Below are 14209 nucleotides of genomic sequence, written 5' to 3' on the forward strand. Positions count from 1 at the left end.
TCATGGTGACACGTTCACATCTCATAGATGCTTCAGACATTATATTTTACTGTATTGTATTGTAGTAGTCATTTATATAGTGTCTTTTCCCAAATTGTATAGCCTCAATGTGCATTGGTGTAGGAACGCCCACAGGGACTGAAGTCCAGGTATGAGACGGTTCTAAGAGGAGGCTTAAGATGCATGTGTGCATTTTCCCAGGTTTAGGAAATCGGAGGGATGGCTAGGCTTCCGTAAGCCACCCCTGCGGTCAGGCATGTGGACAGGTGCTGAGAGAGGTCACGACAGAGCGCTAGTACAAGAAACTAAATATGTACCCAGCTAGACCGACATTTTTCCTAGGTTTTCAGTGTAATCTAATGTCAGAGGTGTTGAGGCAAGTATGGTGTTTCAGTGTGAAAGGGTTATGTGAACAGAGAGACTGAATCGGTCATAGTCATAGCTGCATTCTAGAGTGCGTGGCTGCGCAGCCGTGCCTGCGGCAGGTATCCACCGAAGTGGTGCGATTGTACATACCTTCAGGCTCAGATGGAGTTTATCGTTGATGTTAATGTGTCATCCAGTCTTCTGTGGACAGGAAAAGTCAGCTACATTTGTAGACGTTTCTAGGCACTATGGACAGGCTACCCTGCAGATTTGCTCCAGTATTTCACTTCGATGATTTAGGTATTAGGTAGAAGGGGCAAATCGGAGATGCTCCTGGACATCGTTTGATTGCTCTAGCGCAAATCTTTGTGAATCCAAATTTAAAAGAGGTCTGTGATTTTATGATGTATCAGAATAGAGAGGCTCGCAAAATCCCTCCTGTTTCTCACAGAAGTTCCCTAAAAGGTTAAGAGGGGCATAGAAAATAGAGTGACTGTTCTAAAACATTTAATTGACATTTAGTTTACATGGTCAGAATACAACGCAATCCGATTTTTATAAAAATGAATTTAAACTAAATGTTCAGTTTTCTCAATGCAACTCTTAAAATAGTAGACTGGCCTGCATGTTTTTAAGCGCTTACCTTATTGGCACATAAGGCATGTGAGGCAGAAGGATAAGCATGTATTCAGCCTTCATCACACTAGATGGACAGGTAGGGCAGCAGGGACAAAGGACGAGCACTTTCGGTTCCAGTCTCCACGGAATATCACTTACCACTCCCACATGAGGGGAGCAGTGCGCCAAAGTCACTTGTTGTACTAGTCTTATTGCTGAAATGTAAAAACAAAAAAAATAGCACATTTGAAGATTTCAAAGGCCGAAACTCGATGTATCATCATGCCTTGAAAGTTCTAAAAATATATAATTTGCACTGGTAAGGCATTTATTGTAGTCAATGCCTGGGCATTTGTTAGCCATAGCCATCATATGTCCCAATGTGTATCGTACATGCTAGGCATTGTCATGGTGCGCTCACATCATATGACAAGGGTTGCTTAATTACATTGACATTTACCATCAAAAGCCCATCCATTCTCACCATTGGCAGGAGTTGTGATCAAAACCAGGTATTGGCAAAGATTCTCAAAATATCTCATACTGTTGGGCGGTGATGCATAATAAGCCCAAGTCCCAGCAGCATTGTTATATGGCATGTATTAGCATCCTATGCAATGTACTTACATCATACAGTAAGTCATGTCCTGTAAAACTATGCCCAGCTACTTGTAGGGCAGACCCAAAAACCAATCGATAAAAATTCACTCCAGAAAGGGTCAAATGAGTGCATGGATTGCAAGAAAAGTAAAGTTTTATTGCATGCAAATACAGCTGGGAAGATGGGTCCGTACAGTAGAACTGAAAACTGAAAAAACGCTTGACGCGCCTACTCTAAGTTACATATTTTATAGCAGAAAACTGCACATCAACACAAGCAAAACATATAAGATAGAACATAATCCTGTGGCCCCCATTGGCTAACTCCTATAGAAAAAATCTAAACATCCCCTAAAGCTCATTACTTCATTGGTCAAGCATATCGAAACACAACCCCTTACAAGATGAGCTAATTGTGCAGTCAGCAAAAGAATAAAACTATAAGGTGATTGGTTCATTGTACTCAGGTAAATTGTTGAAATACTATACTCTGCTTATTGGTTAAGAGAGCTTTGGACAACTTGTGATGTACATGCCCCTGAGAGGACCCGATCAGGGATCTAGTGTGAATAACTAGGTCAACCATGCCTGGGAAAACAATGGCTTCCCCATAAGGGCAGATCATTTGGCACTCCCAAATAGCTTTTTCGACCTTGCAGCTGTACATTTTTGGCATTACCTCTTGTGAATCCCAACTGAGAACACATTGCATCCCAGCAGGCCTCCTACTCTATCTCTCCTGGAAACCAGGTGCTTTATAATAAACACAGTCGACGCACCGTTCTTGGGGAGGAATTTTTCATATTTGTTTACTCTATTTGCTCAAACAACATTAGTTCAAATGGACTGGCCACTTCTCAATGGTAACTCTCCAAATCGTAGCTATACATCCTGGCAGTGCGCAATACTAGGCCCTGTTCTCATAGCATTCGTTCTTCATAGTTGCAACACTAATCTAATCGTCTTAAGACCAACATTCCATTCACATCGCCTGTGTGCTGCTCAACCTGATGCAATTATCTTGCTGCCTGTGCTGTGCACCTCCCTTCTTTCCTCAACCTTGACTGTGTGATCGTTCGTTGGGGAATAGGATGCATAAACTCTATTTAAATAAACAGAGCAAAAAGTTCCAACAGCTGGCCTTACTGCTAAAAACCAACACATACAAAACTGTTCCTTTTACAATTTAAAACACCACTTCAATTACTACTACTAGCTACAAAACTATTAAACACACCCTAGCTCTAATCTCTAAATATACAGGCAACATTATTACATGTGTTGCTCCTTCTGTTAATTTGTAAGGCGCTGTGATGTTTTCTAAAAGTGTGTACTCGCTAAATACAAATAAAACGTATCCAGAGCTGCCAAACCGAATGGCAAAATACTGACACTTAATGACAAGCTTTCTTTGCTAATACAATGTATGCAGCCCAAACCTTTTTCCACGGTTGGGTCCTTGCACTTGGATCCCAAAAGACTATGTTAATAAGTGCTAAAGTGTGGCTGCGGACTCTCCAGTGGGTACCTTCCTAAAGAACAGGCCATTTTTGCAATGTTTGTTCTCGCAGAGGGGCACCTATGACTAATTTGTGATTGTTTCAAGGGCCTTAAATCTAGTCACCCTAAGTTTCCCTTGGTCATCCAGATGTGGACCCCTTGCTCACTGTGCTCAGAGATGCACAGCTCCACCTCACTGATGAGACTCAAAAAGGCTGAAAAACGTATCTGGGGTTGCTATTGGTACTCTTGTTCAGAAGGGAATTGCCACAGCATTTCGGTGCTGGATTGCCCATGTGGGCGGGACAAAGACTGATGTGCAAATAGATATTTGCCATTTGTGAACGGTACAGTGAGCTAAAGTGTGGCTGTGGACTCTCGAGTGGATAAATTCCAAAAGAACAGTCAATTTGTGCCACGTTCATTCTCGCAGAGGGGCGCCTATGGCTAATTTATGATTGTATCTTAATGAGCCATTTTTTGCCATAAAGTCAAAGATGCTGCCACCATTTGACAGGTATTGCCATCACAAACCAAAGTACTCAAACCAATTATTTATGATTGTATCTTAATGAGCCATTTTTTGCCATAAAGTCAAAGATGCTGCCACCATTTGACAGGTATTGCCATCACAAACCAAAGTACTCAAACCAATGCCCATTCTATGCCATTATTTGCCCATTTATTCACAAAGGTGCATGTCTCTGCCATAAAAAGAGCAGACACTCATCAAATTGACAGTATTGTACTATAATGCAAAGGTACTCACCACCTTAACAGAGCCCCCACAACATTTGGAAACTTTTCTGGGAAATATGGTGCAAAAATCATACATTTTGTAATGCAGCTCACGTATACACAGATGACACCTAGAGCACTTCCAAATAAAACGTACACACACACTTCTATAGGTGCCAAGCACACAAAGCAAAAAATGGAGTGCCATTTTGGACAACTCGTTAATTTGAAATCCTATTTGGCAACCAACATTTATTCACACTATGCATCAATTGCAGATCACTTTACTGCAGAATTCAGTATAGCAGTAGGAAGGGGTGTTGTGCTTTCATGATAGTACATCATTGCTAGTTTCAGGTACATGGCTCCCAGTATGGAGCTTCAGTATTGATTTAGGAGCCTGCGCTTGGCCACCACAAAAGTATTTTTAATATATATCACAGAGTGTGGCTCCACCTGGTATTCAGATGCAGTGATGGTCAGCTAAGCTCATTGGAGGGTTGTCACAGTCAACGTTTCTGCTTGTCTTTAACCATTTTCACTCATGTGTACATCCAGTTCATGAACCACAACAACATTCACGAACTCATTAGATCTTGTTCTGGAAAATGTAGCACTGACTCTCCAAGGCAGGCAGTAAGCTTGCCCCTATATGGGAGTTCCTTTCATAGGCCTTCTCTATTACGAACAATGTTTGACTGCTGCATGGATACTTGCAGAGGGAAACAGTGTGCCTTTTTGAAATCACAAGCTCTGAAAAGCATGCAGTGTCTCAGTGCTATATTCAGTATCTGAATAGCTTCTGGGGCATCAGATTTGGGTTCATCATGACAAAGTTCGAAGAGTAAGATAGAATGTTCAGTAGCACAACATGCCCTTCCCAAACAGTAATAGTGAAGACTAATCCCAAGAATGATGCTTAGTATGATCTTATCTGTCCAACTTCCCATATAGTCCAATTGGGCCACCATAACTAATTCCTGCCTTAATCTCCATGGTGAAGTCAAGCCCTTGCAAGTTTATTGACCAACTGGACCAATCAGTTCCTTATTGACCATATGCCACTTCAGCATCTTATGGTTCATCTTTATCTCAAAGGCAGTCCCACTAGATAAGCCATTTAACCCAATTCTTTCGCTACAGTGGCCCACCTCCTCTCTCTAACCGAGAGCTACCAACATCTGACTCACTCTGCATTTCTTAAATAGTTGTAATAGCTCTGGGGATAGTTTGAGGTAGGCACAGGCAAGGTAGCTACTACAGTCCCATAGTGGGCCTCAACCTTCCAATGACACCCTAGGAAATCACGAAAAAAGTTTACACATGGGACTGGATTGTGGATGGTTCCCAGTCAAGAGCCTTGTTCTTGATTTGGAGAGGCTGAGCTTGCCCCAACAATGGTTTATCCAAGAAACACCAATTGTGTATCTCTGAATGGCATTCTACAAATATTAACACACATCAGAGGTGATCTTTAATCTACATTGAAGATACTGGAATGCTGCATTACTGGCACAGCTTTTTCAACGAATATATTGAAGAGTTAATCAAACTGGAAAACTTATCCAAGGGAGATATCGGAATACAAAAATGCAAATAATTTGAAAAAAAGATTTCAGATCGCTTCATCAGTATACTATGCACAATGGCCCTGAAGAAGTTCATAATAGAAGTTGTGTATTTAACAAGTTCAACTATTTGAAATGGGTATTGGCCAGTTGGAGATCTATCTTTAATAACCCATTGTATAATTAGATATCTGACATATGATTGTTTTTGAAACAAAGAATAAAGTTCCCAAGTGTTGTAACTCCCGTCCTCTGCACTCTATTAATGGCTCAAAAAGAGTCCTGGTAGTTTGAAAAGAGTGTGTTGTATGGAGTTTCGTTTCTAACTTCACATTTAGTTTAAAATATCAATTGAATACATGTATTTACGATTTCAGTGCACATCTGAAAAACTGCTACAGTCGGATTTCTTTATCAAACGTGGTTGATTTATTTGTGGCCCAACGCGTTTCATGAACAATCACTTCTTCACGGGCAAATGAACAGATTTCTAATATTTATCTCTAGAAAAAGTATTTAAATAATACACATTAGTATACATTTGTGTTGACGTCATGTAGAGTATTGTTCAAAAGAAAACACATTTTTTTAGGCATTATTCATATATTGGTTTAATCTTCAACAAAATGACAACTGTCAACATATTTACAACTGCCTTATAGTGTTAAGAAAATTGCCAAATTAAAAAAAATTCTTAGGGTAAACACTGTTAACAAATCCCCACCCTCGGTATTTCATTATTATTGGCTCCTATATCTTGCGCATATACACTGTGTCAACAGATTTGCAAGATTCCTGTTTTCAGTCCAGAAATGATTATCAGATTTCTGTGAACCCAGAACAAAACATTGTCTAAACATCACATTAATACTCATTAAAGTAATATAGGCTTCCCGAGAGTCTTAGCTTAAAACAACTAAGTGTTTTCTGCTTAGTTTGTGAAAGAATGTCTTCTCCAAATAGTTGGAGGATAAACCCAAGAGGGTAGTAGAGTTGCAAATCCCTGAATAGAAGATACAGGATATGGTCAAAATTTTAGTCCAAATTCTGAACTGAAGGAGTTAACAGTGAGTCAATTTCAACTTACCAAAGGAAATAATGACACTCCAAATTCTGAAAAGCGATGGAGAAGAGGGCTGAACATCCGTGAACAGGGTGTTCAGGGAGCTTCATATGCTCGTGGTCAGTAGTGAGTCAAATGCTGGCTCATGTAAAAAACAGGGATGAATTCCTAAACAAAAAGGAATTCCCATGGTGAAGTGAAACAGCGGAGAGGATTCTTATAGTAACAAGACTACAGCCCATTTGCAAACTTACTTGATTCAAAATTTGGAAAAGTATGACCACGGTGGAATCTGTTCATTTGCCCCTGAAGAAGTGATTGTTCATGAAATGCTTTGGGCCACAAATAAATCAACCAACTTTGATAAAGAAATCGGATGTGCACTGAATTTCGTATATACATGTAATTTATGTTTTCAACTAATTGTGAAGTTAGAAAAGAAACTCCATACAACACACTCTTTTCAAACTCCCAGGACTCTTTTTGAGCCATTAATAGAGTGCAAAGGATGGGAGTTCCCAAACTTGGGAACTTTATTCTTTGTTTCATATGTCACAACCCATATGCCAGGGTTGTTTATTATCTCCTCCACACCTTAAATCAATTCAGAAATTTGCTAAATCTCACATCATTTATCTACAAAGGTAATTACATAGGAGTGCAGATTGATTTCCTTCTTTTTGACTATATGATTGTTTTTGCCCACAAGAATACTTTATAATCACACAATTGTTAAATTGACGGCTATAGAGGCCCTTTTTTGTGAGAAAATTGTCATTAAATGATTAATTCAATCTGTACATTTAAGTCTTAATGAATCATTACCATCATTTGATTAATCAGTAGCAGGAGGGTTCTCTTGAAAGGAGGGTGAGGTAAAAATAATGTACGTAATGTAAATATATTACTGGTATCTCAAATGCAATTCAAAACTGTTGTGAGACGCAGATTGGCTTTCAAAAATGATGGCACAAAGGTTTTCCACCATGATGGTGCAGCAGTTGATTTGCTTCTTAAAAGTGGCATTTGCGTTTTTAACACAATGGCCATGGCTGATAAGTTCTACAATGTGTGAAGGATGGAGGTTTCTCCTTGGGGGACATGATTAATATGGTATGTTAATAATCAAATCAAAAGTGATTGCATACTGAGAAGCCACTAAATAATCAACAAGCTTATCTGCTTATAGGAAGGAGTATACACCCATCTTTCATACATCACTGAGCACTCCTATAATTTAACAGTTCCTAAGGGGGGTGGTTCCTGATTGAGGGGTCCCCATGATTACTCTTGAACATGGGCCATTGTGATATTTAATTATCCCTATGTCAAACATTGTGGGAATCTGTGTCTTAAAGTAATCACAGATCTTGGCTGACATCATGTAATATGTACTCACCACAGGCATGGTGACTTCAGCCTGCCATTCATGTTTCCATACACTGCCATAAGCTTTCGGTCAATCACCTCCAGGGCAGTGAACACTGATGCATGGCAGAAGAGTATAAGATGTGCTCAAACATGCTAAGTTGGGAAAGCCAAATCACACCCTCGACCTCCGCAATGTTCCGGTCATGCAAGTGTACCAACCAACTTTAGTGTAGGAATCATAAGCATCTTTTTGATACTGACTCAAATTGTTCCAAAACATTTTGAATCAAAGTGCTTCTCTCGTGCTACTGCACTGTTTTCCCGCAATTTCATTCAGCTCTTCAATTACTTCTTTTCAGGGATGTCATTTTCTGGTCTCTTTACACGATATCTCTTGGTTGGACTGGATAAACAAAGCTTGGTCCTCCTCGTGTTTCATTGTGAATGCCATGATGGCACATACATAGGTCTGTCTGGGTATGTCCTTCTCAACGCATCCCACACATGGGCTTGACAGTTATTGAATGGGGCTCAATCTTGCAAATCACTCTCTAATCAGACCCCTGGGTACCCTGCTCTTTCCCAGAAAATGTTTGTCTGATCCCCTATTAAGTTGGCTATACACCTTTCATAACTCCGATAGCTAGAGGGATCTCTGTTGTATCTTTTTTCTAACGTATTGATCCACTTGCCCGCCCCTGCTTTAAGAGTTGGTAGGGTCTGTATCAAATTATTTTTGTCCACATGGGGCTATGGTATTTATTGTGATCTCCCTACTCCCTTCTGTATAAGTGGGAACTGCCTCCCCCTTTTTGGGATATGACATATTCTCATTTTTTTCTTCCCTCTAACCACTGCCATTGTTCTATGGCAAGGTCTTAATATTCTCTCCCACGGAGTTCTCTCTTCCTGATCCCCTTCACTTTCCCGATCCCCCTAACTCTCTTCCAGCTCATCCTCACTTTCAATTACCCCAGATTCATATTCTACATTATTTTGCTCTTGTTCTGGAATTTCCATCTTCACATCTTTTTTCACTTGCTTATGCAATTTCAATAATATTTCCCCTGTGCCCACGTCTCAGCATCTTTGATCTCATTGCCCTTTGCAGTACCTCTTCTGTTTTATGTATTACTGTTTCTATTCCTTAGATGCTTTATTCTCTACTTTTACTACAGCTGGGTTATTTTGCTCACTAAATTCCCAGAAGTGTATTTGTCTCCTTACAGGCAGGGGTTTTGTATCGAGTGTTAGTATATCCTGCTGCAGGTTTTAAGGGGTAAAGTCTGGTTGTTGGCAGGGCCGTCGGCTGTGCAAGCGCTGGAGCCTCTGCCGACTGGGTGCTCTTTTCTAAAGCTGCCTGGGGTACTGACTGTGCAGGCATTGATACCTATGTTGTATTTGCGCTTTCTGACAGGGACAGGCTGTTATACCCTCAGTATTCCCCTTTTCTTTATTATTACTCTCATCTTCTTCCATCAATTTCCCCAATTCTAATATACTGTGTCTCTTTTTCAGCTTTTAATCCTAGTAGTGGTTAGTAAAGGAGAGTACACACGCTGGATTATATTCTTATCATGTGTGCCCTCAGCAGGCCAAGCTGTAAATGTTTTTCCTTCAGTTTCCACTGCCCACTCCTTGTCATACGTAATTATCCTTTCCCTTTAAGTTGGGAGCTCTTACACATATGTTCTAGCAGTACACTCATTCTTGTCTAAACATTAAGGTCATAAACACACCTGGCCAGTATCTGGTATTCACAAAAGACCCCAACAATAACCTCAATAACACATATGAGGGTCACCCCATTATGGCACCCCCCTAAGCTACCTCCAAACACAACGCACAAAACTTAAACATAAAAAAACACCATTGATACAATCTCCACCCTAATCTTCTACCCTCACTAAAATATTACATCAAACATTTGCCTCTGATCATTTGATACCATTTATGTATATTTATGTATATTTATATGTATTATACAATGCAGTTGAAAATCTCATTTTTTTACACAATGTTTTATATTCCACCCCTCTCGTTTCTCATCGCAGACTGAGGGTACAGTCTTTGCGAGTATGGGACCTCCCACTCTATTTCTAAAGCAGCGCTGCCCTTCCTCCCTTACCGAGGGATGTGTCCACTTCACTTAGCAAGTTTACAACTCACTTGACATCACCGATCCTCGCTACGGGAGCCCTCTTCAGTTTCTACTCAAAGGAAAAAAGAAAAAAACAAGGCAAAACAGACCACGTGGTTCCCCCCATCACTCACTCCACTTCTGCATTTATACACACTTTCCCATTGCAGTTCTCGGATCAGGAGCACTGGCTTGTTATGGTCTTCTGACGTCCTCCGACACTGCCTCTCCCAACAATGGCCTGCACTTGACGGTCAGGCCAGGGCCTTAAGTGGTCAGGCAAGCCTCCTGGGTAACCCCTGTGCTTGCTGTCTCCTCATGGTGTGTGCAGTCTTCTGCTCTCTGCAGGCAGACCTAGCTTTCCCAGAAGTGTGGTAGAGGAGCCCACAGCTGTCCAGACGAGACTTCGATCCCCGTACTGGCCACCAAATATGTTCAATAATAAAAATCAATCCAAAGAGCCAAGAAAGAATGCACACAATATGAGAAAAAAGTCTATTACACTATAGTCCGAGAGGTGAATTATCAGAATGATATGCAACATGGTGACAGAAAATGGCTGAATTTATAGCAGATATCAGAGGTGAAATTACAACAAATTTTGCAGGTTATTCACACATTTCTGGCATCTGATTGGGTTTTGTCGGTAAGTGTACACAGTACCTAGCCCTACTGGCTTATTATATACTCATGACCATAGCAAGACATCAGTTGATTAATTAATTAACATTGAGATCATCTCATTTTCCATGATGCTGATTGGATGCTACTCTTATTTTTATTTTGTATCGTCTAGACTTTGTAGTTTATTGGCTGTTCCAGGAAGAGTATTCGTGGAGTGAGTGACTTGATAAAGTTCATCCAATGCCTGTTTCATTTGTGACAGTGTGACAACAAAATGATAACTTCACATCCTCTTCCCAAAGATCTCATTGGTTGGCACTTCATACCATTCCCATCATTATGAACTGTTCCTCCCCAGTTCAATAGTGCAACTCCTCATTTTGAAATATTACTCTCTTCCCCTTCCTTTCTCATGGTCTGTGCATGACTTCATTTGCTCTGTTGTTGACTTTATGAGCTCGGGCTTAAGTGTTTGCAAACTTTTTTCTCTTGCAATAATATGAATATATGTATATAGATTGCAATACCATAAATGTGCTCATAACTAATAGTGTCAATATATTGCTAAGGTTGTTCATAATTTTCTGCAGAGGAGTAGCTGTATGCCTCTGCAGGAAACCCGCCCCCTTACCTCACATATGTTGGAAATCTGAGATTATGCCGTGTTTCACACCAGCAGGTGGGCCAATACCGCAGCGTATATTCGAAAGAAGATACCCATTGAGACAACCCTATCGAATGTATCCCCGAAGCGACGACAATCTGAGTGAGGAACTCCCTGAAGGAATATGAGAAAAGTGTAAAGAAAGAAGCATGTGACGTCATAAGAGAGTATGAACGATGCCTCCGGATACTGGCTGAAGAGGATATATGGATCCTACAGAATCTAATGATGGAATAAAGAATCAAGATCACTTTTGAACATAAAAAGAAGATTACATGTGCACAAAGTGCTACAGAGAATCAATTGTTCAATAATTGTACAGACGCTGAAACGCAATGTAGACTAAGTTATCATAGACGCTGACTATATGTACTGAATAGAATGCAGGCAAAGTCACCACTGTATGGAAGCTGGACATCAGTTCATGAATTTTAGTAAGCCAGGACACATGAAGAAGAAAGGGAAAATTGTGTCGGAGCAAGAATAAGCTGAATAGTGGAACTGCACGGCAAGGTTGTCCAGCCCGAAGTCTAGACTGAAGCAGCCAAAGTCAGCTATCTATTCTGGAAAGGAGTGAACGTGTGATGGATGAATCATCTCTTGTTAAGGTGCAATGAAAGAATGGCAAGAGTGCCAAGTTTTATTCATTTAAGACATATAAAACCTGCAAAATTAACCAAATCGTTGTCTCCTGTCACGTGAGCCAAGGATGAAAATAGAGTTGAACTTGGAGTCCTAGAACACGATAGTGAGTGCCCACACTCTCATGTATTCCCAGAGATAAGGATACTTTAGAAGCCCAAATTCAGAGTCAAGTCCACCTCCTTGCAGCTGGGTCTGGGCTTATGTGCTGCTAAATGAACCAAATGTTCCACACATGGCACAAGCATGGCAACTAATTGTAGTGGTCCATATAACGAAGGACCTTATAGTTTGTAGACCAATGGGAAACCGTGTACTTAATGTTTATAAAGATGACATGTTTTAGAGGTAGGCACATATTGTCCACATGTGGGCAGCCAATTACAATCCTGGTTCCTATATAAAGTGCATATAAGTGATGTTCCCCTTAAGCCTATTCCGATCCCCAGTAGGTTTTTTAGTATTTGCCACGTAGTATGACATCACTTCTGATGTATTTTGAGTATATAATCATATTTTTATGAAAAGATTGTTGAGAGAAATCAAGCGTACAACTGCTGATGTTAGTTGTAACTCCCTGTTTAAGATAATTGTATATTTGTGCGCGTTGGGGGCGTTGGATGTACTCCCAAACAACCTGTTGGAATTAGAACTCTTTTACATGAACTTTGTGCCGAAGCAGATGCAGTTCAACTGACTACAAACAAAGTTTAAAGTCAAGGTGGCAGGAATTGAACCACTTGTATGTGTACTGTGTGTGCATAAGGAAAATGCAAGTTGTTGCCATTTAAAATGACAATGTGTAAGGTTGGACTAAAGAGACACTTAAAAGCCCTGATTGAACAAGAAAAGAGAGTCAAAGGATAAAGATGAACAACCCAGTGTGAAACTTTTTCCCTTCAAATAAGTTAATCATATGGTGCGAACTCATTCTTCACAACTACTGACTTTAGTTCAGGAGGCACACATGTGGCATTAGGAATGTGTACACATGTAAATGTTTGTGGGACATATTTCTTACTCAATCTAGCTGGCAATATGCACCGGGGACCCCATGAGAAGTCAGTGGGCCAAGCACAGACAGATGATTGATGCCTCTTTTCTTAAAATATTCAAATTCAGTAGTGATGAAGATCCATCTTTATTCTGGCTTGATAAGCGGTCATTGTGGCCATCTGTACTTGTTCAACCAGCTGTTGAAAGCCTAAGCTGCACACCAGGTAGTGTGCAGTGTGAATGGGTTCTTAGTGCTATTGGGGATATTGTCTCATAACAAAATAGATGCCTCAAAGACACACATGTGAGAAAACATACTTTCCTGTGAATCGATGAGCACCCAATTATGGGAGAATACAGTGGGAGGCACTACCAGGCCCATCACTTGGACGACTAAACAACAGATTTCTCAGATGATGAAAATGTGTGCACGAGCAAGCTGCACTCATGCATCTGAAGTGGAATGGTGAAAACTGTTGAAGACTTGGAATCGGACATTAGTGGTTGAGTGCATAGCAAAAGAAAATCTGTATGTTTTTCTTCATCCTCAATTAATTTGTGTCTACTAAAGTGGAGCTAATCTCTGAGTCCAAGTACCATGCTCACAGTATGGTGGTTCCACCTTTGTTTATATGTTTCCACCAACCGGAGGAGCTGCACAAAATCCTCCTCATAGTGTTACATTCTCAATTTCTTCAGTCCGTTAAAAAGAAACAATTGATTCAGTGGTGCCTCACAGTCTGTTTGGCTCTACCAACCAGCAGGACCACTCTCCGAGTCTTAGTACCATGCTCAGGAACTGATTTTTTGCCTTCATTTCTTTGGCTCTACCAACTGGTGGTGCTACTAATTCAGTTTTGTTGTACTCTCCCAGTGCACTACGTTTTTCCATTTTACTACCCTATGCCTTGCCGCCTAGAAGAGGCATCAGTGGTGCAGGAGCATGCACTTCTCCATGGCATCCACCAATACCTCATCATCTAGTTCTTCAATTGACAGAGGTCAGGCAACACCGCATGTGTCTGCATTCTGGATCACTTTCTTTCACCTATTCTGCACAAATTATACCATACCCTGAAATCGATCAACACACACAGGAGATTGCACTACTAGTGGGGATAAAGTGGTCCTAATAGTTGAAGTTGCCAGTGGGTCAGGCTGTGCGGGTGCATACAGTTAGACTGGCAATGAGGGTGACTCAATAGATAGAGCATTATTAATGAGAAGCTGAAATGTCACCTGCCACTCCACTCAGGCCACAGTCACAGCTGCCCGAGGGTTGTGCACTGGTGGCCCTTAAACATATTATTGTGTTTCAG

This window comes from Ambystoma mexicanum, chromosome 4p, assembly GCF_040938575.1.
Source record: "Ambystoma mexicanum isolate Mex_15411 chromosome 4p, UKY_AmexF1_1, whole genome shotgun sequence".
Lineage (NCBI taxonomy): Eukaryota > Metazoa > Chordata > Amphibia > Caudata > Ambystomatidae > Ambystoma > Ambystoma mexicanum.